Raw genomic sequence first — 23291 nt, forward strand, 5'->3', positions numbered from 1 at the left:
TGTTCTCGCTAACTGTGCTCTTATTTCTTTTGGTGGATACCAATGGACTGCTTGAACTTTCTGTACTTGAGGTCGACACAACCCTTCCAAATACAATACTCTTGGGACTAAGACTGGGAGTCAATTTAGGGTGGCAATTGGGAATATGATGACATATAATGGTAAATGTACTTGTTCCTTAAATGAATCATTTACATATACTCACATTTTATTCAACTGTGATAATATGTTTTAAATATATGCTATAAGGTTTTAAGACACATGTTTTTGAAATATGATTTTTTAACTCATTTAGTTACTATGGTACTGGTTGGAAGACTCTAATATATTGATGTCACCTACGCCATGGGAAATGTCATTTAAAGAGTGGCTAGGCTACTTTAATACGATTCCTCGAGCTGTGTATATTTTTGGAGATTGCTCTATGAAATAAACATTTGATTGATTGGTAGGGAATAGAGAGGATGCGTCTAGGGCACATAAAAGTGGCACCCATAGAACATAAAAAGTGTACTAATTGTAAATGCCGGGCAGGGCATTGAAGCATCCGTGGCATGGAGGAAGGTGGCGCCGGACCATGCTTGGAGGTATCTTTTGTCATTGACATCGAGACGGTAATATCTGAAATACAGAGGAACAGAAGCGCCTGTGGGCCATTGGTGGTGGGCCCAGAAAGTGGCATCAGGAAGAAAGAGACTGTGAAAGAAGGCTGCCTTTGGAGCAAAACTTAGATATTTGGTATCTGAGGGACAGGCAGTGGCTTCCTGGAGGCACATGGAGAATGCCATCGTAGGGTGACCAAAGAGAAGAAGAATATGTGGAACAAAAGGCAACTGAGGGTGCAGTCAAGGGCATCTCTGGGGTGCTCAGTCACTTTAGAATGGCAACTGATGCTGCGGACATGGAGAAGGATGGATCACAGGCTTACACTGTGGTTGTCTGTGCCACTTAGATGCCAATTGTAAACGAAAAAACAAGGGAATGGGCTATCTGGAACACAGGGAGGGGCACAAGTAGAGTTGGCTGGAGGAGCATAAAGAGCTGGCTTTTGGTAGGGCGAATGGAAAATAAACATCTAGGGCACGGAGGGGTTGTGTGATTTGTTGTATTTAATGGTGGCAATAGGTGGTGGGACATGAAGAAGCGCGCAGGAGGAACAGAAGACTGGCACACATGGTGCCACTAAAAAAGTTCAGCCGGAGAGTGAAGGTGGTGGGCAGTATGCTAGGAGGCACAAGGCACTTGGTACTTATAGAAGGTAGTAGGGGGAAAGGGCAGAAAAGCGGGCATCTTGGGCACAGAATGAATGCTGCCGTGCAGTATTTGATGACAGAGAGATAAATGGAACATGGAGGGAGGGAACACCTACTGGTGTTTGGAACATGGGTCACCTGTGGTTCAGAGGGAGAGAGTGAGCAATTTTGGGCAACTCAGAAAGGAGGCTATTGAGCGACAAAATAGGGAACTTGGGTTAACCTACTATCTATCACCTGAGGTCATCTTGGCGGTGGCACGAAGTAAACAAAAAAAACCCAAAGAGATTAGAAAGTTACATAGAGAAACAAGATGTAAGAGAATAGAAAAGTTTTCAGAAGCTTTTAGAGCCTTGGGTGTGAGGTACTCTGATGAAGCTCCAATGGCAGGTTATTCCAAAGAGTGGGGGCAAGAAATCTGAATGATCGGCCACTCACATGAGCATGACGGTGAGTGGGAATCTGATGGAGCAGCCATGCCCCTGAACTCAGGAGTCTGGCAGGCGAGTTGTTAGTGATTGAGAACATCTTCTTAGGACCGGAGTTAGAGAAGGCTGATGAATAATGTCTAGAGCCCTTAACTGAATCCTTTTGTTGATGGGAAACCAGTGAGGAGCTTGCCGCACCTCAGAGACCCGGTCAAACCTCCTTAGACCTGCTGACAGCTGTGCAGCCATATTTTGTCATCTCTGGAGTTTGTTGGTGTAGTTGAATAGATCCAGATATAAGGTGTTTCCGTAATGCCGATGGGGGAGTTTGGTGGATCTGATCAGTGCTTGGAATGGAAAAATACAAGTGCAGGTACCCTGTAACACAGTACCTGCGTGTTTTCTCAGAAGTGCTGGTACTCTCCAGTTAAAAGTATTATGTCACTCTTCAAAAGTGCAGGTACTCTCCCTCTCAAAATGAAAAGGTGCCGGTACTCAGTAGCGGACATTACCGGCACCTGATCCTTCTGGTCCAATTGTTGCGAGGAAGAAATTGGAGAATCTTAACTTTTTCCAAAGAGACCAGGCATGGTCCAGATTTTCTGGATCTGTGCTCTAATAGGGAGGTTTTGTTGTATCTAAAAAGCCAGATTGTTCACTTCATTGGCAGGAGACGGAAACATACCCCATGATGCACAGAAAATCACAGCGTCGTCAGCATAGCACATCGTCTGAAACCCAAAGCCTTGAATCGACTCACAGTCAGAGACATTGTGGATGTTTGAAGGACTTTGCACTTCAATGGCAAGTCATTTGAGCGAAAAGCGGCATAAAACCGAAGGAGATGGCTGCCAGTGCTCGGGCTTACGATTTCAAAGGGGCAGGTTGGGGTTAAAATGTGTATGAATTAACTAGTTCAATGAATAGCATCTATAAATATGTGACCGTGACCTAGATATCTATGAAAGGGTGGCCGGTGTACTCCGTTCTGCCGCTAGGTGGCGCAGCGCACCTTGCAGCCGTCCCTGGAGTGGCGAGCTGCGGGGAGGAGGGAAGAGTGTTTTGTTTCTCTTGCTTCTGCCTGGTGGTGCCTGAAGGCTTTTCAAACTTTCAGGCTGGCCCTTGCGTCATGGAAAGCTCCGGGTGCATTGTGTGACACCACGGGGGCAGGCCAGCTGTGCAGGCGAAGGCGGCAAGGGACACGGGGAGGCCTGGCAGCAGGAAGAGATGGTGGAGTCTTCGTGCCATGCCGTGCGCCATGCAGGCGGCGACTGACACCAGCCGAAGGCACGGGGCACCGAGGTACACGGGGGTGCACGCTGCTCACCTCGCACTCTGGGAAAGGAATGCCATGCCTGTGTCTGTCTCTTAACTGCGAGTTTGTCTGCAAGGACTGTGTGCTATACTGGCAGCGACTGTCCTGACTTCTCTGTTACTTTTATCCACCGAGGACTTCGAGCGACGCTTGGAGACCTTTGCACTAGTTTTGGGATCAGCCATAGTCTAAAGGAAGAGACCGCAACGAGTCCATGGGGAGGCGAAGTGCAGTTAAGGTTCCCGTAAAAGGGGCAAAACCTGCCCAGCCAGAGGGAATCTGAGCGACCGCCAGGGACCTTCCTCCCCCTGGTCGCAGCGGATCGCCGCTTGCCCCTCTCTCAGATTCCCATCTCTATCCCCCAAAGGGAACTTTTGTTTGCAGTTGAATTCCTGAGGTTTTCCCAGCGCTCCCCTCCCCCTTCTCCCTTTGGACAGAAGGTCTCCGGATTGCATATTTTACTGGAGCCCTCTCACCCCCGGGGAACGCAGTGTTTCTGTTGTGGGTCTTGTTCGACTTGTTTTTCAGGACACCAACCTGCGAGTACAATTTCATTTATTCAGTTGTTTTAATATATTTTTATCACATTTGGTGGATGTTGCGAAGATTTGGTGTTTCTGTTGGTGAAACATCCGTGTGCTTTTTTGTTGTCTTTTCTTGGGCATTTTTTTCGAGAGGTGATTTAGTGTTTTTTTTTTTCCTTCGTGTTGTTGTCGGTTTCAAGTCCATGGAAACAACAAACCAGTAACTCAAGCTGCCGGTGGAATGGCACTTAACAGGTTAAACCCGGGAGCCATGTGATTGCTGTCAAACGTCTGGAAGTAACTTAAGAAGAGATTCATGAACTAAATCAGCCCGGTTTTCCGAAACGGATTCTGTCTGTTCCTTGGTGAGTTGACTATATATATCTATCTCCTCTCCCTTATTTTCCCAGCGCGAGAGGTGACTTCACAATCTGGCTTCCTGGTCTGCATGTATTTTGAAGTGAGACATTTTTTAATGTGGTTATTTGTTGTATGTACACGGCACCTTTGCATCGCGTTCAGGCTCATGTCCGATTATTTTTTTAAATTACTGTTTGCATGTGATTCCACGTCGCCAGGGGTATATCATGGGGACAGCTTTGGACTTTAACTTGCTGATGCATTCTGGGAGTTACAGTCTCGGTTCACTTCAACTGAATCTGTTGCAGTAAAATATTCGATTGCACCGGGCTGTAAAATAAAGTAGACGACTGCAAACGTCATGCCTTAATAATATTTAGTAATGAATTTACACAAAACGGAGCACAGGTTGTTCAATGTGGGTGAACGGAGCGTTGGCATTCTGGGACTTGTACAGTGGTGCCCGCACTGAGACTGCAGTATAGAGGTACTCACTATTCGGAATAATTGAAAAATAGCGGCACCCCCACTCCCCCATGCAAAGTATGTGTGTGAGTTTAATGCACTGCTTTTTAACAGGAATTTCACAGCTACAACTTCCAGAACGCAAAAACGGAGCAGGCTTAAATGGGCAACATATAGGGCAACATATAGATGCCATAGGACAACCGAAGTTCTACGCATAAAGATGGTGAATAGTAAAATGCAAATACCTACGACGTAATGGTGCTTTCGTTTCGTAAGCCCCCCCCCCACCCCTGGCCTTGTGCAATCTATACATTATAATGTAAAATCTTCGAACTATTTCCAGATAAATAAAGGTACATCAAAGATCAGGGCCTGGTTAGCCACAGTGTAAACAGCGTCCGTTTTGTGTAGTCACCCGCCTTACAAAAATCATGTACATCGGATGTAGTAGACACGCAGACATTCCCGAGAACGTGTGCCACAAGCATCTAGCACAGCTGATAAAGGGCTGCCCCCCTCTTGACACGTGACACATCAGCGAACTGGAGCATTCTCCCCCAGAGAACCCTGTGTGTAGCTGTAGCCAACCTCACCTTCAGAGAACCCTGTGTGTAGCTGTAGCCAACCTCACCTTCAGAGAACCCTGTGTGTAGCTGTAGCCAACCTCACCTTCAGAGAACCCTGTGTGTAGCTGTAGCCAACCTCACCTTCAGAGAACCCTGTGTGTAGCCAACCTCACCTTCAGAGAACCCTGTGTGTAGCCAACCTCCCCCCCCACCCCCTAGAACCCTGTGTGTAGCTGTAGCCAACCTCACCCAAGAGAACCCTGTGTGTAGCCAACCTCCCCCCACACCCCCGAGAACCCTCTGTGTAGCCAACGTCACTCAAGAGAACCCCGTGTGTAGCCAACCTCAAACCAGAGAACCCTGTGTGCAGCCAACCTCACCCACGGAGAAACCTGTGTGTAGCCAACCTCCCCCCACACCCCCGAGAACCCTCTGTGTAGCCAACGTCACTCAAGAGAACCCCGTGTGTAGCCAACCTCAAACCAGAGAACCCTGTGTGCAGCCAACCTCACCCACGGAGAAACCTGTGTGTAGCCAACCTCCCCCCACACCCCCGAGAACCCTCTGTGTAGCCATCCTCACCCAAGAGAACCCCGTGTGTAGCCAACCACCTCACCCCAGAGAACCCTGTGTGTAGCCAACCTCACCCACGGAGAAACCTGTGTGCAGCCAACCTCACCCACGGAGAAACCTGTGTGTAGCCAACCTCCCCCCACACCCCCGAGAACCCTCTGTGTAGCCATCCTCACCCAAGAGAACCCCGTGTGTAGCCAACCACCTCACCCCAGAGAACCCTGTGTGTAGCTGTAGCCAACCTCACCTTCAGAGAACCCTGTGTGTAGCTGTAGCCAACCTCACCTTCAGAGAACCCTGTGTGTAGCTGTAGCCAACCTCACCTTCAGAGAACCCTGTGTGTAGCCAACCTCACCTTCAGAGAACCCTGTGTGTAGCCAACCTCCCCCCCCACCCCCTAGAACCCTGTGTGTAGCTGTAGCCAACCTCACCCAAGAGAACCCTGTGTGTAGCCAACCTCCCCCCACACCCCCGAGAACCCTCTGTGTAGCCAACGTCACTCAAGAGAACCCCGTGTGTAGCCAACCTCAAACCAGAGAACCCTGTGTGCAGCCAACCTCACCCACGGAGAAACCTGTGTGTAGCCAACCTCCCCCCACACCCCCGAGAACCCTCTGTGTAGCCAACGTCACTCAAGAGAACCCCGTGTGTAGCCAACCTCAAACCAGAGAACCCTGTGTGCAGCCAACCTCACCCACGGAGAAACCTGTGTGTAGCCAACCTCCCCCCACACCCCCGAGAACCCTCTGTGTAGCCATCCTCACCCAAGAGAACCCCGTGTGTAGCCAACCACCTCACCCCAGAGAACCCTGTGTGTAGCCAACCTCACCCACGGAGAAACCTGTGTGCAGCCAACCTCACCCACGGAGAAACCTGTGTGTAGCCAACCTCCCCCCACACCCCCGAGAACCCTCTGTGTAGCCATCCTCACCCAAGAGAACCCCGTGTGTAGCCAACCACCTCACCCCAGAGAACCCTGTGTGTAGCCAACCTCACCCACGGAGAAACCTGTGTGTAGCCAACCGCCTCACCCCAGAGAACCCCGTGTGTAGCCAACCGCCTCACCCCAGAGAACCCCGTGTGTAGCCAACCGCACTTTACATTTTCGGGACTTGTAGTGTAACGTTCTCGTTCTATCGAAGTGTGCCGAGGCAAAGTGCTGTTGGCTGAAAAGTAAACGGAAGGTGTCGTGTCACACGGGGCGCGAGAACGGTGTTCACGCGTCACTTCGAGCGAGTGTGTGTGTGGGCGGCAGTACAAGGGCGTGAGTGTGACATTTGTTGGACAGCACACTACTCACTGAAAAAAGGCATTAAAAAAACCAAGGGGGCACTGGTCTTAGCGTAGCTGTCAAGATTTTTTAGGCAGTCTATATTGTATTTGTAACGTGTTCGCCGTCAGTTTCGAGGTGTGTGTCACAGCCAGTATATGATATGGAAATATAAAAGTGCACCGTCCCTGGTGAGAAGTGCTGGCCCTCTCACCTATAAATGGAAGACGTGCAGGCCATCAGAATTTGGCCCTTTAAAGCCCTGGTCACAGCTAGAAAGTGGAATAACAGCAAACTCCTCCAGCTGGAGTCTATTCGGACTGCACAGGCTTGCACAAGGCAGAGAACGGGGTACACGTGGTATTTAATCTGCCCTCATTATTGACTGGGCTATCCCCCTCTTTCTCTTTAAGTGTGTGTGCATGTAATAAGGGCATCGTTATAGATGGATACCGGCGATGTAATAATGTACAACCATAAGGCATGAGAAGAGAAAAACAGGAGGGAAAGCAGACTCCACTGTGCTACAGAAGGCAGGGAACGCGTGGACAGGTGGTCGGGTGCACCGGACTTTTTTTGTTGTTGCATATTTATATAGCGCGAACTCGACCCGAAGGTATTGGAGCGCTTTACATGAACACCGTATTTACATTACACATTCAGGCACGGGGAGATTAAGTGTTGTGCCCAGAATCACAGGATGTGGACGCGACCTCTCACGAGGAGTAACCATAGTGTGAGAGCAAAGACAAAGATGGCGAATAAATGGAACCGAATGTGCCTCAGGCGTATGGTGGGGGGCGGGGGTGGACCTTGCTGGGCTGATGTGGAGGAATTTTCAATAATGAGTACTTCTTTCTTATATATAGCACCACACACCACCATTACCCAATTTATTGTACTCAATGTGCTGACTTCTGAGAGCTAAATCATTCTTTCCAGGATTCAAACTCACAACTTCTAGGAGACTTTTTTGTGACTGGCGATCGTTCAGTTCTCTGAGCCAAGCAATTTACCGGTATGTTTAGGGCCAAAATGGCAAAGGCGAAGCTTGGGAGACCAGACATCTTCTGGTTTTGCACCTTGTAAGAAAAATTGTAAAAAAGACCTCCCAGATTTTTTTAATGTATACGATTTAAGATATTTTCTTATGGTTAACAAAACTGTTGCAGTGTTAACATTTCATCTGAATAGAATCAGTTGTGATTCTATCAAGCAAGTCTGGGTTCTTATTGGTCTATGTGTTGAAGATGGCGTAGAGAGTGGACTGGCATGACTATCTATAAAACAGTACAATGTTAGTGCATCATTTTACTCCCTTTTCACAGGAAAATTATCTCTCCCCTTTAGAAACACAAAAGGAATACATTCTAAGTTTGTACATATTTATACCTCTTTGCTGTGCTATCTTTTTTCCTCATCAATCATCTTATTTGTGAGGCATATTGTGTCCTGTTCAGGAGGCCTTTTAGCTCTAGTGTCCAATTCTAGAAACAGCTCTGGAGTGTAATGGCCGGTTCTGGGGGCCTCATCGGGAGCTTCGTGGCCAGATCCAGAGGTCGTATCTGGAGTACAGTGTCCATTGTCGGGGTCCCCCCAGGAGTATTGTGTCCAGTTTTGCAGGTCTTTTCTCGACATTGTCTGCAGTAGCTGATTTTGCTTCCTGGATTACTGCATCGGTTTCTTGACCTGCATCTTCAAAAAGAGAGAATACGGTAGTCCTGCGGTACCCAGAGGCTTGCAGCTCTCCTCATGCCATTGTGGTCTTTACATTGGATTGTGTGGCCTAGAAGGAGACGGTAGCCTTCAGTTAGTAGGATGAGTGCCTCAAGTAAATGGCGGGTGCATCATCCCTTGGTGTCCCTTCCATGTCCAGTGGGAGCTGTGCTCTGGAGTCTGTTCTATGGAATTGAAACTCTCCATAATCCAAAATGGCTGACAGCGTATGTACGTCACATATTCAGCGTGCATATTGACATCAGTAAAGCTTGGTTAAGGGCTCATCAGGATGGGGAGCAGCAGTGCACTGACCCTTCCGACCTGTAACCTGCAGGAAGAAGCTGGTACATCTGGAGTCTGCCTCACTGCATAGGATCCTGTGGCTCAAGCTTCTTATGATTAGATGCTGACCTCGCTTTTTGGCAATTTGCAGGTTTCTTAGCAGTTCACGGGCACCCATTAGTCATCTCCACCACTTGGAGATGGCTTGGGCTTCATGAGTAATAAGAGTCCTAAGTTGTGACAACAGGATCAGGAAGAACAGTGCCTCCAGAGGAGCTTTATTTGAACTCCCCACCATGATGTTAGATGCGTGAAGAGTGATGGACGAGCTGGGGCCAGGCCACGCTTGCGGTCCTTGTGCCTCACTATTGGAAAAGAAAGTCTGGGCGAGATAGGAGCCATAGGTGCCAGCCGCCAGCAAGAATCTGTTAGAGACATCACCTAGCACAAAATATATAAATATACCCTTAGCACACTTATTAGCCAAACACAATGCATAAACAGTGTTTACTCCTCTTAGAAAGGGAAAGATAAATGGTTAGGCACAAGATACAGGCCCACAGTACAAGAAGCACACCCGGTGCATCTCATTGCTACTTGGGTTTCTCCTCCTCCAGTGCTGGCATCTGCTTGCACACCATGCTGTGTTGCAGTTGAGATGCAAAAGTGCATAGGGTCAGGGGGAAATCTTATTGTTGGTGGACTTATACGTGGGATGGACAGAACAAGCAATCAGTCAAAAAGGGTGCATTAGCAAAACGGTGTGTGATGGGATCCACACAGTCTTGTAGGTTAATTTATGCATAGCATATGGCTGGCACACAACTCCCTCTGTGCCCTGCCAGATGGCAGGGGAGAGAGAGAAAACATCTTGGTTCTGTAAAATTGGCAGGGGTACAGTGTGCAGAGGCCCGCCAGCAGGTGGGGAGCCTAGTGGTCTGTGGGCCTCAGTGAATAAGAGAGAGCACAAGGACACATTGCAGCATACCACTCTGAGAGGCCTCTCCTCTGGCAGCCTTCCTTGCTAGAAGCGATGGGCCCCCAAGGCCTTCTGGGACTGCAGCAATGTGGAGTCTTCCATAGCAGCAGGCAGGTGAAAAGTGAAAAACCTTCCGAGCACTGTATATGACATTGGGTCAGAAGCAGCTGCTCGAGAGGCACATGCCAACATCTGTCTAATGAAAGACTGGACGCCACATCTGGGTTCCCTCTCCAAGATGTGGATACTCTTTACCTCTAGAACTTTGTAAGGGAGGGCTTCGGATCAGCTGACCAATGTGGGCAAGCAACAAGTTCTCCTTTCCATGTCAATTTCTGGGTGGGAACTAGCTGTTCACGGATCCTCCATGACACCAGGTACTCGGGTAGAGACGGTACCTACCAAGAAGTAACCCTAGAGACAGAGAGCCGGATCTTTGAACCAGGCTCAGATAGGCACGAGGGTCATGCCTTTTTGTCCAACCCATTGGGTTAGCCACTAGACTCCTCATATGCCTGTCATGAACTGGGAAATTTAGAAATCTGAGGACTGATGTGGCGCAGACCCTACCTCCTAGACAGCCCAAAGAGGGCGCGAGATGACAAATTGTAGGAAGTACAAGTGAAGTAGTGCCACCAAGGCATATTAGTACTAATAAAATGCCAACATACAGTTTTCAATCTAGGAGTTCCCCTCCCTTTCCCAGAGGTTGACACCATGTTGATCACATCTGTGGCCCCTGTTGAAAAGTCGTGTCCCTGAAATATGATGAGAATCGAAGGTAACTTGTCCAGTTTGAGGAAACCATCAGTAGTTGAATCCTTAGAAGTGTGCATATGATGAAAGGAAGAGATTATTTCTTAATCAAGCAAAGGTGTATCCAGGGTTGGTCATTGGCCAGGGATGGTAGAGATGCGATATAAGGCAAACATGAGGCAAAGTAAGCCCAAATGAAGGTATCTGAAAAACTTTAAGGTGTGACCTCAACTGGTGATGCTGACAACATTGCACTGAGGTTTGCAGACTACCTGAACCCAGGAAGTGATGATCCTCCCTTGTTGTGGCAGATTTAAGTGAGGCCTCTGGATCATCTGACCGCAGGAGCCAGTCCAGAACAAGTAGCTGGTCCTTCTCTTTCCATGCACTGTTCCTGGTCGAACATAGCAATAGCCGTGTCCTCTATAAAGCCACGGCCTTTCCTAGAGGTGCAGATTATCTAGTGAGCTCTCCTACAGATAGGTGTACGCTGGTCTCTGGCAGCAGTCTAATGATGGTCTAGTCCTCAGAGAGAGATGCATTCCTTAGATGGCACAGATACCACCCTTAAAAACCATGTCTTAGCAAGTGAGTTTACATATGGTTTGACTAGACTGTGTCTACTAACATTTAGCCGAATAGTAAGAATGTGGTGATTATTACTGTCCTCCTAAGTCTTCTATTCTCCTGTGCGCTGTCCCTTCTCTCTCTGTCTCTCTCTCTCTCTCTCTCTCTCTCTCTCTCTCTCTCTCTCTCTTTCCTCTCCACTCCCCTCTCCTCCCCCCCCCTCCCCCGGATGGTCCCAGAAAACCCTCCTGTGCGGTCCCTTCAGATGTTCACAAAGGTGAGTCCAGAGGAGAACCTCAAGAGGGAGAGGTAACTCTTCTGTCTCATAGTCAGTCAGGCTCCAAGGAATGTGTTCCTCCCAGGCAGGGGGCACCACACCCTCTCCCAGTTTTTGTAGGAGTGATAGGATAGTGCAGCAGCGGCCCGAGCGGGTAAGAGCGGTGGGGCTGGGTGGGATTTAGTTTTCCCTCATGGTCGTCGGTCGAATCCCCTGCGCGGTCTGCTCCTGGGATAGTGTGGGCCCAGAGGAAGGATGAATAAGGTGGTTTCTCACTTCAGGAAAGGGCCTCTACTGGACACCAATGAAGACCCCCCTCCAGCAGGTCTTCACATCCTCCCACAGTTCAACATAAGGGAGCACTGGCGAGTGTTCCACCGCTCGGCCAATATACCTCCGTAAGGGACACCCCTAAGGTAACCCCTGGTCGCAGACCACCTCTAGGGCCAGGGTTGTGGTTGAAGCCCCTGGAACTCCCAAGTGTGTGCTGCTTGGAAGTCCGTGAGCTGGAAAGTGAAGTCAGCGTCTGGACCTTGTCATGGTGGACCAAGCCAATAGGCACATCACTGTCACTATGGAAAGGAAGGGCTGCTGCTTTCTGAGGAGAACCATGAGGGAGGGAGATACCATCAAGAAGTGGGATGCCTAAAGGCGTAGGAAATAGGGGGGTTTCCAAAACTCAGGGTGCCCATAAGGAGGACTGGGGTATGTGGAGTGTTAGGGGGTGAATGGGAAACTGTTGAGCAAAGCAAGGCTGTTTGGATCACATAGAGGAGGGCCACTAGGCAGCGGAACTTCATTGGTGAATGTGAAGAGCTACCTAGGCGGTGCTGCCACGATGGGGGGAAGCGCAAGGGACTGCAGAATCTAAACTTGTGTGAGCTAGTATGTAAATTTAAAGATACAGGAGGGATCGAGAGATATGATGGGAATATTCAAAGCCCTAGAAGGCTTGAACACAGGGGAACATGTTTTTTAAAGGGAAGATTTCCGATCACACGGAGATGATGAAGTTCAAGAGCAGCCTTAAAAATATGACATCACAGAAGTGACCCTGGCTGCAGGGAACAGCCTCTGCTCCCAGCAGAACTGACGGGACGGAGAAGTAAAGCCACGCAGCAGAGCCCGGGGAGTAATGAGGTTGGACAGCATGGGTGTGCACACCAGAATAAGGCCAAAGACAAAACGCATGGAATGGTCGCACCACACTCGCTAGTCTGTTGTATGAAAGTAAGGCAATGCTGACAGTGACCTCATGGCTGCAGCGGATGAGCATCCTGCTCGGCCCGGGGCCTGCATTCTGGGAGGCCGCCCTGCCCCCTCCAGGACTTCCCGCCGCTGGCTCTGGCTTCGACCTCTGAGGAGGTGTTGTTTCTTGGCGGCAGAGAGGGATGAGCGAAGGCCGGAGTGGAAGGCCACGCGCTGGGCAAGGACGCTGGCACTCTCACGGGCAGCAGGGGAATTCCAAAGTGTCCTTGTCTGCGAGGAGTTGACAAATGTATTGTCAACATTTAGTTCTACATTGGTTCACTGGGGAAGTTGGCAACGCTTGTTACGTGCTATAAATGGTGTGACGCGGCCTTCACTGAATCGCGTGTTTTGAGGTTATAGTTGTGCTCCCGGCATCCATTCCCTGTCTTCAGTGCCTCTGCAGTCTGACTCGGTCCACCACTTGGTAAAGTTGTCACTTCCTGTGCTCACAATGTCTGCAAGGATGTTCTGTCCACTGTCCAAGCTGAATGGGCCGCAGAGGAAATTCCTTCCCGATCTGCCCCAACTTTGTGAGTTAGTTGTCCCCTTGATGATGCCACCCCTTCTTTTTCATCCCTTTCTAAACGTTTGTAGAAGAAATCTTTGCACTGGGTAAAGATGGAATTCTTTTTTGTGGACTTTATGAATTTGAACATAAGTGGCCCCATGCGTTGCCAGCACTTTGAATCAAATCTCTCCGGTATATCCAATGTTAATTTTCAGTTGCCTTGGACAGAACTGTTGGAATATTTGTCTGTAATCGACACCACAGCGTCCAACTCTGGCTCCTATCAGTCTTCACTATTTAAGACAACCTCATACCTGTCTTTCCCAAACTGGACTTCAAGTCCACTTGAATATGGGAACGCACTACACACCAGTCCAATTAAGTCTCCACTAGATCCCTTTAAATCTGTCCTTCATTTTGCCAGCAGCTGATGACAAACGCCACCAAATTGGACTGGGTCACACTATTTCTCGAACTCCCCAAATTGCTTACTCTCACAACTCGCTCTACCTATAACAGATCACTGCTCACATACAAGGCCTTATACTTCATCACTCTACTGTACGTCCTACATAAGTTGGAATTAGTCTGCAAATCCAGAGCTCAAAGAAATAAACCCACATTACTCCTAGGGACACACCACCTCAATACAAAACCCAGTTAAACATGAATTGCAAAGCACAGACCAATAATTTGGAATTCTCTTCCCACTTATATTAAAATTAAGCCATTCCTTCAATTCTTAGCCGAAAGATCAAATATCAAATGTGCCCCATTCTGTTACACCCTGACAGGTTTATGAACCTTTCACAGTGATTACTTACTAAATACGTTTTGTATTTTTTTTTTACATGTATCGATTAATGCATATGCTATGATACACTGTTGGGTTTGTAACTATAGATGTACTCATTTCAGTCTTGTCTTACTAATGTATATACAGGCTTGTCACTATCAACTCAATAAGTAAACATACATGTCCTACACTTTACTCACTGTTGTAAAGTACTCTGCAATCACATAGGTTCTGCTGACACTTTACAAAAATAAATAAAGGTGAACCCGTGTCAGGAAGGTAACAACTAAGCGTTATAATTGAAAAAGAAAAACATTCAAACTAGCTCTCTCACTTCAGGTACACCTAGACACACTCTGCCGTCCTATACAGAGTGCCAGGAGGCATTCTGGTTTAGTTGTCGAGCCTAATTCTGCCTTGGGAAGAAGGGAACTCAAGGACGGTGGGGAAGAACACTGGAATTTTGATATTTGAGCCACCACCACCTCTCCCCTTTCTCCATCTTTACTTGTTGATGAGTTCCATAGCAGCCTATAGTCCTGGAGTCTGCATAGAAGGAAGCTGTGAAATGTGTGATTTATTGACTTTCAAATAAGACCTGCAACTTTGAAACATAATTCTGCATCCATGTAGTGCTCCCATGGGAATGTGGGACTATTAACAATTTATCATGTTTGCCAAAAGAAATATGGGGTAACACAAGCCTCCACAGGGCAGCTATCCTTCCTGCATTTATGCCTTACTCTGCTTTGGGAATGTTGGGGAAAGGGCTTTCCCCAACTAGATAAAATGGGTGGGGATCCAACTCCGAAGTAGTCTCCAGATTAATTTAAACCACCCACCGACTCATGCCCACCCGTATATCCTCGTTAAGTGGAATTCGAGTGTCGTATTCCATGCTGTATCTGAGTGCTGTTGGCGCGTTTCCATTCACATTCGGCCATTCTTAGACAGTGGCCAATAATGTCTAAGTAACAGTGTTATTGTACTGCAGAAGCTTGGTCTGCTGGGCAGAGGGACTGGGAACAGCCGCCTGAGGAGAGCGTAGAAGCCGACTCTGATGAAATCCAAACTGAGGAATGGGGTCAGATGAGATTGCAACGAGTTGATCAAAATCCATGACTCCACAGTATGCTGCATACCAGAATGTATACATTCTATGCCTGAGACAAAGAAACTTGAATAAGCCAACCATCTAGATATGGGAACGCTTATGCCATCTGCCTGTGCAATAAAATGATCATTGGTGCCATTGCCTCAGTAAGGCTTAAGATGGCAACAACAGGATAAACAAGGAAACATTACATTGGAAATACTGCTCTCCACCTTCGCTGCACATTGTGCTCATAATGCAGTCACTGACAATGTGTGTAGCCAACAGCTGAGCGGGCAGACCCACTGTCCACTGCGGAATGCTGCGGTGAACATCAGCACAAAATGAATGACACAGCAGAAAGCCCATGGTTGAAAATTGCTGACTGAAAGCCACTGAAATTATGTATGTATTTTTAAAGTTTTTAAACAAACCAAACCAAAGAAAACGTCTCCGCTAAAGCCAGACCTAAGAAACAGGCCAGAGTCTTGGTGAGGGAGAGCTTAACACCCGCCAACGAACTCTACCCAGGTGATCGAGAGAGTAAAAGATGCTAACATCGATCTGCCAGTCCACCTTACATTTCATTAGAAGGTAGGGTACCTCATGAGTCATGATATGGCTGTTGAATGATTAGTATCATATAACTTCCTCATTCTTATCACATTTGTAAAGCTGTGAAAACAACCTTCATAACATGATTATAAAAGGAGAGGAGCATGTGGTCCTGTTCCCTGTGGAAAACAGGAAGTGGAGTTTATTGGAAGTAGATTTATGCTCTAATTTAGGGTAGTGATGAGAAAATGATAGTAAAAAGACTAGCATTGTAGCCTGTCTTCCATAAGTGGACTCACCTCAACCTGTAATGATGAGGGGAGAGGGCGGCGTCAGCGGTGAGGGCCGCTGTGCACACATCTGTTATTAGGGCGGCTCCAGCACACAGAAGAGGCATTCACGAAGAGCAGCAAAGGCCCTTGTGCACACAAGAGGAACAACTCAGGCGCTTGAGTCCTTGAGCATCCAGCGTCCGCCTCCTTTCCTCACCCCCTTCCTTTTTCCTTTCTACATTTCATCTGTGCTCTGACCCGGTGATTTGCAGTGGTTGTGGGAGGGGGGGGGGAAGGGATAAACTGCTATAGGAAGGAACGACCACAACACAGACACCAGTAGTGCAAGCTTCAATCACACAGAAATGAACATTACGGCAGCTGCTTCTTGACCTATTTACGAACAATACAGAATGTATTGTAGCCACATATGTCACTTGTTTACGGATCAGCTATAGCGCTGGGAGCAGTGGCGCCAGATTCCATCACCCATACTTTTTGATTTCACTAAAATGATACATAATATTCGTACTTATGGAGGCTTTCAGCCTGCCCAGTCCTTCCTCTGGGTAGTTGTTGTGGCCTTCATTTTTTTTCTTCTGCCCACCACCGCACAGCACCGGGCAGTAGGTCTGCTATTCTCTACCTTCACTGTGAGTGATGGGATTCTATCCTTTCACAAGGAGCACATCCACACACAAAATATAGTCTATTCATTCCCGGGTCTGCTATGGCAATGTTTGCATTTTGAGACCAAAAAATATTTTTGAGTAACAAGCATTGACACGTTGCTCAGTACTATATGGTGTAGACAGGTGAAAAATGTAAATGACACAACAGCATACCAATAAGTGAAGGTGACAGGTAAGTATATTATATATATACTTTTTGTAAATCCAATAGGTCTTAGTTACGCCTGCCCTAAAAAGCATTTAACGGATTGTGTATAACTCTGGCCAACATGATGAATCCACATAAAATTTCCCTAATTAGAATATTGCCATCAAAGTTCTGTGTAAATTACGTAATGGTGGCTAGGGTACAGTTCTAAGGGGTTCCAAAGTTGCACATTCCATTCGAATTGCCAAAGATTTTTTTTTTAAAGCTTGAGCACTAAAACCATACCCAGGGGGGGCTCTCGATAGAGGCACTGGACCGAGAGCTTGGCAGTAGGCCATATACTGTGGCTCAACACCCTGTGGAAGTGGGTAATCCTGTGGAAGTAGGCGATGGGCAGATTGTGTGTGGCCAAAGGACACATACGTCATGTGCCCTGTGACCATGGGGCACGAAGGCCCTGATGGCGGGGGCTGGTGCACCGGCATGACCAGAGACTATGCTCTGTATTCGTTAGATCCTGTTTTCTGCCTCTGAGCGCTGCCTATTGGCGGCTGGGGGTACTGGGCACAAGATGTGGCTGAAGGCAGAGGACCTGGTTGTACGGTGTGGCACATCACCCCTTTTATGGCTCTTGGAAAACTGAAATTGAGGCCTTAGACCAATTTATAAGATCTAGATATTGTGCTCTGGCTCCTGATTTCAGCAGATTGGTCAAAACACTGCCAATCCTTTATTTTAGACAAGCATTCCATCCAAAGTGACGTTCGGACCTGGGTATGCATCGTTGGCTGAAGCTAGGAAGCAATGGCAGATACTTTGATCCATGTACTGCACGTTTCTGAGGATGATCTGACATTTCTGTCCATTCACACAGTGCTCCAGGTGGGATGGCCGGTCCACCTTCAACACTGCTGTATTGTAAGGGGAGGGGAGTTGGCCTAACGGCTAGAGCGGTTGACCTCGAATCTGTGGAACTGGGTTCGAGTCTCGGCAATGACGCTGAACATCCTGTGATTCTGGGCATCCTGTGATTCTGGGCAAATTACTTAATCTCCCCGTGCCTAACAAAAATTAATGTGTCCTCATGTAACGCAACTGGTGCTATGTAAACCGCTCTGATTCCCAATTGGGTCACGTTCGCGCTATATAAAACTCTGTAAAAAAAGGTCCATGTGCATTCAAAGGCCCCCAGAGGGTATTTCTTACAGAAATACATGACAGTGTAAATGACCCTTTGTACGGACAACATCAGGGGCACTTTCTGTTGAGTGACCGCCCAATCTTTGTCTTACCGTTGGGTGACTCAGGAGTGCTGCCCCACCAGTCCCCTGTCTTAAGGAGGCCAGAAGAGACTGCTGAAGAGACTGCTCAGAGCCTTTGTGACTGTGCTGCTGACCAGTTCCTGGGCCCAAGGACCGCTATAGATTACTGCGGGAACAGGACCGATGTGCAGTCTGTCGAACAGCCCGTCACCCAGGAGTAACAAGTAGAACCTCGTTTTCATTACATCTCCGCACGCCCCCACCAAAGCCGCTCCCCGCCCTCTTAGGCCTGTTTCTTCCCCCAAGACGTCTGATGGATACCCCGTTTCTCGCACTCTTACGACCTCCTCAGTGTACAGACATGTTTTCACCCTCTGCCCGCTGAAGTGCAGGTGAGCGTGACGAGCACAGCTGAGTGCTCAGTGAGGGACTGAAGGCTTTCAAGGCGGAAGTGAACAGAACAGGGTTAAAGGGCCGAAGGGCGTGGCTTAGAGAGTGCAGGCACGGCTGGAGGTGTGCAGACTGCAGCAGAGCCAATGCCGCTCTGATCATGACGGAGCCTGTGACAAATGTTCACTGGAGAGAACTGAGGTTGTGTACCGAGTCACACTTGGACGGACAATAGGCCCGTGCATTATAAAACTGGCCCCCAATAGCGACTTGGATAGCTAGACTAGCGGCCCACGTTTGCAAATCCGGGCAGTTTTGAACTTGTGAAGACACGCTGGAGAGGTGTTTTGCATGTTATGGAAGAAGGCATGCATTTTTGTTTGCTGTGGGCAATATCTGTGGTAATATCATGGAAATCAACAGTAGTAAGCATTGGCAAAGCCAATAGGTCTCGTCTATGCAGTAGCTATTGGCATTGCCAATGTGTGTGTGTTTTTTCAAGAACATACTTTATTGGTTTTTGCCAACATCGTGCTCGAAGAGCTGTATCATACGTGTACATGATGAGATAAAGAATTGGCATAAGTATACAATATAGCATTTTGTAACTCAACAATAAACATGCTGCAATGGAAAGAAAAGGAGCAATCTTGCGGAGAGTTGGCAGTGTCCCTGTGACGCTACCCTGGGGATCAATCCCTGTCATAAACTTGTTGGCCAGCCCATAAGCATAATCTATATGTTAGCCGTGGAGCAGTACCTCTAAATCTGACGATGTGGGCTGTGGTGTCAGTGAGGCCAAGACAATACCTCTGTAATCTGACCAGTGCTGCCATATGCGTGCATGTTTTTGAGGGCACCCCCAAGCCCTAAACACAGGCTCCTTTAGTCCCATAAAGAAATCTAATCCTCTCTTCCAAACACCCAGCAAGGGTGGGGATTCTGCTTTCCAAGAGCGAGCTGTGTCTCTTTTAGCCAAGGTCAGACTCCGAAACAGCAGGTGGCGTTTGTACCTGTTACCCCTGACATGTCCATACCGTGTGTAGGAATGTGGCTTCTTCCGTGCCACAGCGTAGGCACTCTGGGAAGGCTATGAGCCCTGCCTTCCAAAGACTCAGGCGTGCATAATAAGTTCTGTGTAGGTATTTTAGCTGCATCAGACGCAAGCGCGAGGAGACTGCGGCCTCTCTCCAATCACTGTTGTCAATGGGACCTACATCGACTTGGCCAATGTGTTTTAGCCATGTTGTACATCAGCATGGCTAAAGGTTAGTGGCATAGAGTGGTGTGTCGTGAGTAGCATAGAGTGGAGTGGCGTAGAGTGTCATGGAGGGAGTAGAGCGTGTAGAGCAGAGGGGCGTAGAGTGGAGTGGCATGGTGTGTCGTAGAGTGGAGTAGTGTTAAGTAAAGTGGCATGGAGTCATATAGAGGGAGCTGTGTATGGTGGAGTAGATGGTTGTAGAATGTGGCACAGAGTGGAGTAGAGAGTCGTGGAGAGTAGTGGAGTAGAGTGTCATGGAGTGGAGTAGAGTGGAGTGTCCTGGACGAAGTAAATTGTCATAGTGTTGTGGAAGGAGTAGAATGTTGCAGAGTAGAGTAGTGTGGAGTAAAGTGGTATAGAGTGGAGTGCCATGGAGTGTTGTTGTGTAGAGTGGAGTTGAGTAGAGTAGTGTGTTGTAGAGCGGAATCAAGTGACACGCAGTGGCATAGAAGGAGTGTCGTAGACTGGAGTAGAGAGGAGAAGAGTACTGTGAAGTGGCATAGTGTGGAGGGGTGTAGAGTGGCTTAGCGTAGAGGGTAGTGGCTTAGCGTAGAGTGGAGTAAAGTGTCATAGAATTGAGTGGCTTAGAGTGGAGTGGTGGAGAGTGTTGTGGCATGGAGTGGAATAGAGTGGTGTGTTGTGAAGTGTCGTGCCATACAGTGGAGGGGAATGTTGTAGAGTGGCATGCCATAGAGTGTCTTAGAGTGCAAGAGTGTAGAGTGGAGTGACGGGTCATAGACTGGAGTAGAATGTCGTAGAAGTGGCATAGAGTGGAGTACAATGGAGGGGCGTAGAGTGGAGTGGCGTGGAGTGGTATGTCGTGAAGTGGAGTGCCATAGAGTGTTGGAGATTGGAGCGGCGTAGTGTGAAGTATGCATGGTGTGGTAGGGCACTGCCATTACAGACACCACATTTTCAATTAAAATGAGCATTACATTTTCACAGACATACAGGTTTACTGCTAAAGCTATACAGCGCACAAACGATAATGTGTGGAAATGGCATCACCTGGTGTATTGATTTGTTTTGATCGTATTAAAATATTTGTTTCCACCACAATTCAGATTTCCAAAAATGTGCTTCGTTTTTGCTTTCCATATTCCGATACATTTTAATAGAGCTCAGGTTGAGCGCTGATGGATAGCCGTGTTTGAAAGACATCCATTGGATCTGATCTTGTAGATATTTTTGATAAGCAGGATACTATGGAAATAACCATGTTTTGATAATCGCCATAAAAGTTTTTTTTTTTTTTAGATGTGTTCTGGTATGACGTTCGGTCATTTTGCAGTTTTTACTAAGAATGTTTGGCATGCCACCAGTGATCTGAAGAATTCATGTATCTCAATTGAGGGCTGGGTCTAACTTAGGTTGTTAGCTGCACAACTACTCCCGTATGAATATTGGTCCTGTTCTATAATAATAATAATTATACATATGCAAATTCTATGGCTGTGCTTGCACAGCGCAAGAGAGCACTGAGCGAAATATGACGAGTACCTGGCAGCTAATAGAGGACTTACAAGGCAGACAAGATAGCATGCCGAGGATTGAGATATATGAGAAGTTTCACAGTCCAGTTTAGAACACTGGAGGATATGCAGAAGGCGTCCCTTTGTGTCAACCTACAGTTCATTGTTGTAATCGACGTGGGAGTATAAAGGCCCATGGTTGCCTGCACTCAGTGCAAACTCAAGGAAAGAGAAAATCTGTTTAAGGAGTCAGAGGAGATGGAATAAAGACTTTATTTACATGGTAGATCTGCGGTATAAACCTGAGATAAGTATCCTAGGTGAGACTCCAAGCAGCTCGAAGAACCCAAGATTATCCGTTTGTTTTGTACAAAATGAGCATCAGCCAGCGCGTTTCCATCCACCGGAAAGCACATTTTTATCCAGTCGAAGGATCATGTTTAACAAGCATTGGCATAGCCAATAGGTCTCGCCTATTGGGACCTTATAAGTGTTTAGCCATGCAACAGTTGCATAACTAAATACTTATAAGGTCCCAAAAGCGAGACCTATTGGCTATGCCAAGCGGCCGTGCGGCCGCGAAAGTGATCGCGATGGCGATCGAACATCAAAGTGAAAGTAATCGCGGTAAAGTGCACTGTAGCTGTAGGCTGGCCTGGTAGCACTTTTTGGAGCCCTCTCAATAAGTCTCGCCAGACCAGCGCATGCGCTGGGTCAGGCGAGACCTAAAAATGGACATCATTGCATACTGATGGTATTTAACTCCATGCTTCTAAATGACATGTCAGTGGACTCGCGCGGTTGTCCTGTTGCATGCGCATCCATTTATTCATGACTTGTTTCGGCGTTTTGCAGATTTGCCTGTTTTGTCTGCTAACTTAAGGTTTTATGACTTTAACCTGATGTTTTCTATGGCAGGTGTCGACGAGGCGGTCAGTTTAGCGGACAACGTCCTTGAGGGCACCCCCACCCTCAGAGTGTACACATTTTCGGGGCACCTCTGAGTAAGTGTGCGAACAATTGGGAGGCTTTACCATACTTGGGTAGCGCTCTCTCTTATCCTGCACCCCACAGGGGAGCCTGTGTTCTGATGTTGTTATTAGCATTTGTATAGCTCACATTCTGTCATTAGAATGGCCTTGCAGCGCTTTTAGCCAGAAGACTTCTCATGTAAACTCGAGGTCCCTCAGATCTAGGCCTGACTCGGCCTGCATTGAAGTGTTAAGGGTTAAGTGTTCTTGTTCTTGGGTGGGAGAACACAGGTCCTTCCCACTCACAGGTCCAAGAGAAGAGAAGGAGGTGATGTCTGGTCATTCCCACCACTAAACGCGATACACAAGCTTAATTTGTAACAACAGTACAAGGTAGTATGGACAACACTTTTGTTGGTCAAGCAGCCATAGCAACAGCGCCAGAAGTTGGCGTCATACCCAAAGACTCGCCACCGAACAGGCAGCTGGAGTACAGACACGCGCTTCATCTTTACTGCATCATTGTGTAAAGAGTCCCAGTTAAAATGCTCAATTCATCTGAAAACTATGGTGGCGACAGTGAATGCTCAAGTTGCATAATGTGGACAGCCGCAGTAAAAGCTTTCCTCAGAAATGCAAGACAGGCACAGCAGAGGCGTTGGCTGCGCAAGATTACCTCACATGCAAAACAAGTTCTGCATTGGCAGCAACAGCAGAGATTTTTCCTCCACCTCCACCGACTTCCTTCCCAACCTGCAACGTAGGCAAAGCCTGGACCGTGGTCTGGTGAAAGCTTTCCTCACAGAGGCCAAGTGGGGTTAGTCACTGCGCAGTGCCACCTGGAGCCGGGTGCTCTAACCCGGGACGTTTCATGTATTACAACTTACAGAAAGAACTCACATTTCTGCCCTGTCTGCCTATCCAGCCACAATATGTTTAATACAATTATTTTCAAATGGAGATACATAGCCAAATACAGTGCGACTTAGTGGTCGCAAGGAAGGGTGGTGAAACAGCGACATTATGTTCATGGTTTAGATAGCGCCTACCCCGAAAACGCTCCTAAGCTTTAAAACCGGATAGAGTTGTGGTAGCTTGTATAGAATCCGGAGCCTGTGGCCTGAAGGAGGTCTCAGGGAAAGTGAGTCTGCCTGACGTCAGGCCTGCCAACACTCCTCTCAAAGGGCAGCAGCGTGCTGTGGGAAGGCGTGCGTCGCGTGCACGTCACCACAGCACGCATGGCCGGCTGCACCCCTAGGTGGGGAGGACACACCTTAGTCAGG

At 47.9% G+C, this 23291-nt stretch overlaps 1 protein-coding gene across 3 annotated transcripts in view; it reads left to right on the forward strand.

Moving 5' to 3' along the window:
• Positions 1-2660: 2660 nt before the first annotated feature.
• The window catches only part of SNX33 (sorting nexin 33), a 136892-nt gene continuing 116261 nt past the window's right edge, over positions 2661-23291 (forward strand). Inside the window, exons 1-2 of one of the 3 annotated variants that reach the window (XM_085643847.1) lie at positions 2661-3885; positions 21956-22041. The gene's annotated coding sequence lies outside the window, so the exon portion shown is untranslated. The remainder of the gene's footprint in view (positions 3886-21955; positions 22042-23291) is intronic. The other 2 variants (XM_085643846.1, XM_085643845.1) reach the window with 2 other exon arrangements.

The sequence above is a fragment of the Triturus cristatus genome, chromosome 3_1, assembly GCF_964204655.1.
Source record: "Triturus cristatus chromosome 3_1, aTriCri1.1, whole genome shotgun sequence".
NCBI classification, from domain to species: domain Eukaryota; kingdom Metazoa; phylum Chordata; class Amphibia; order Caudata; family Salamandridae; genus Triturus; species Triturus cristatus.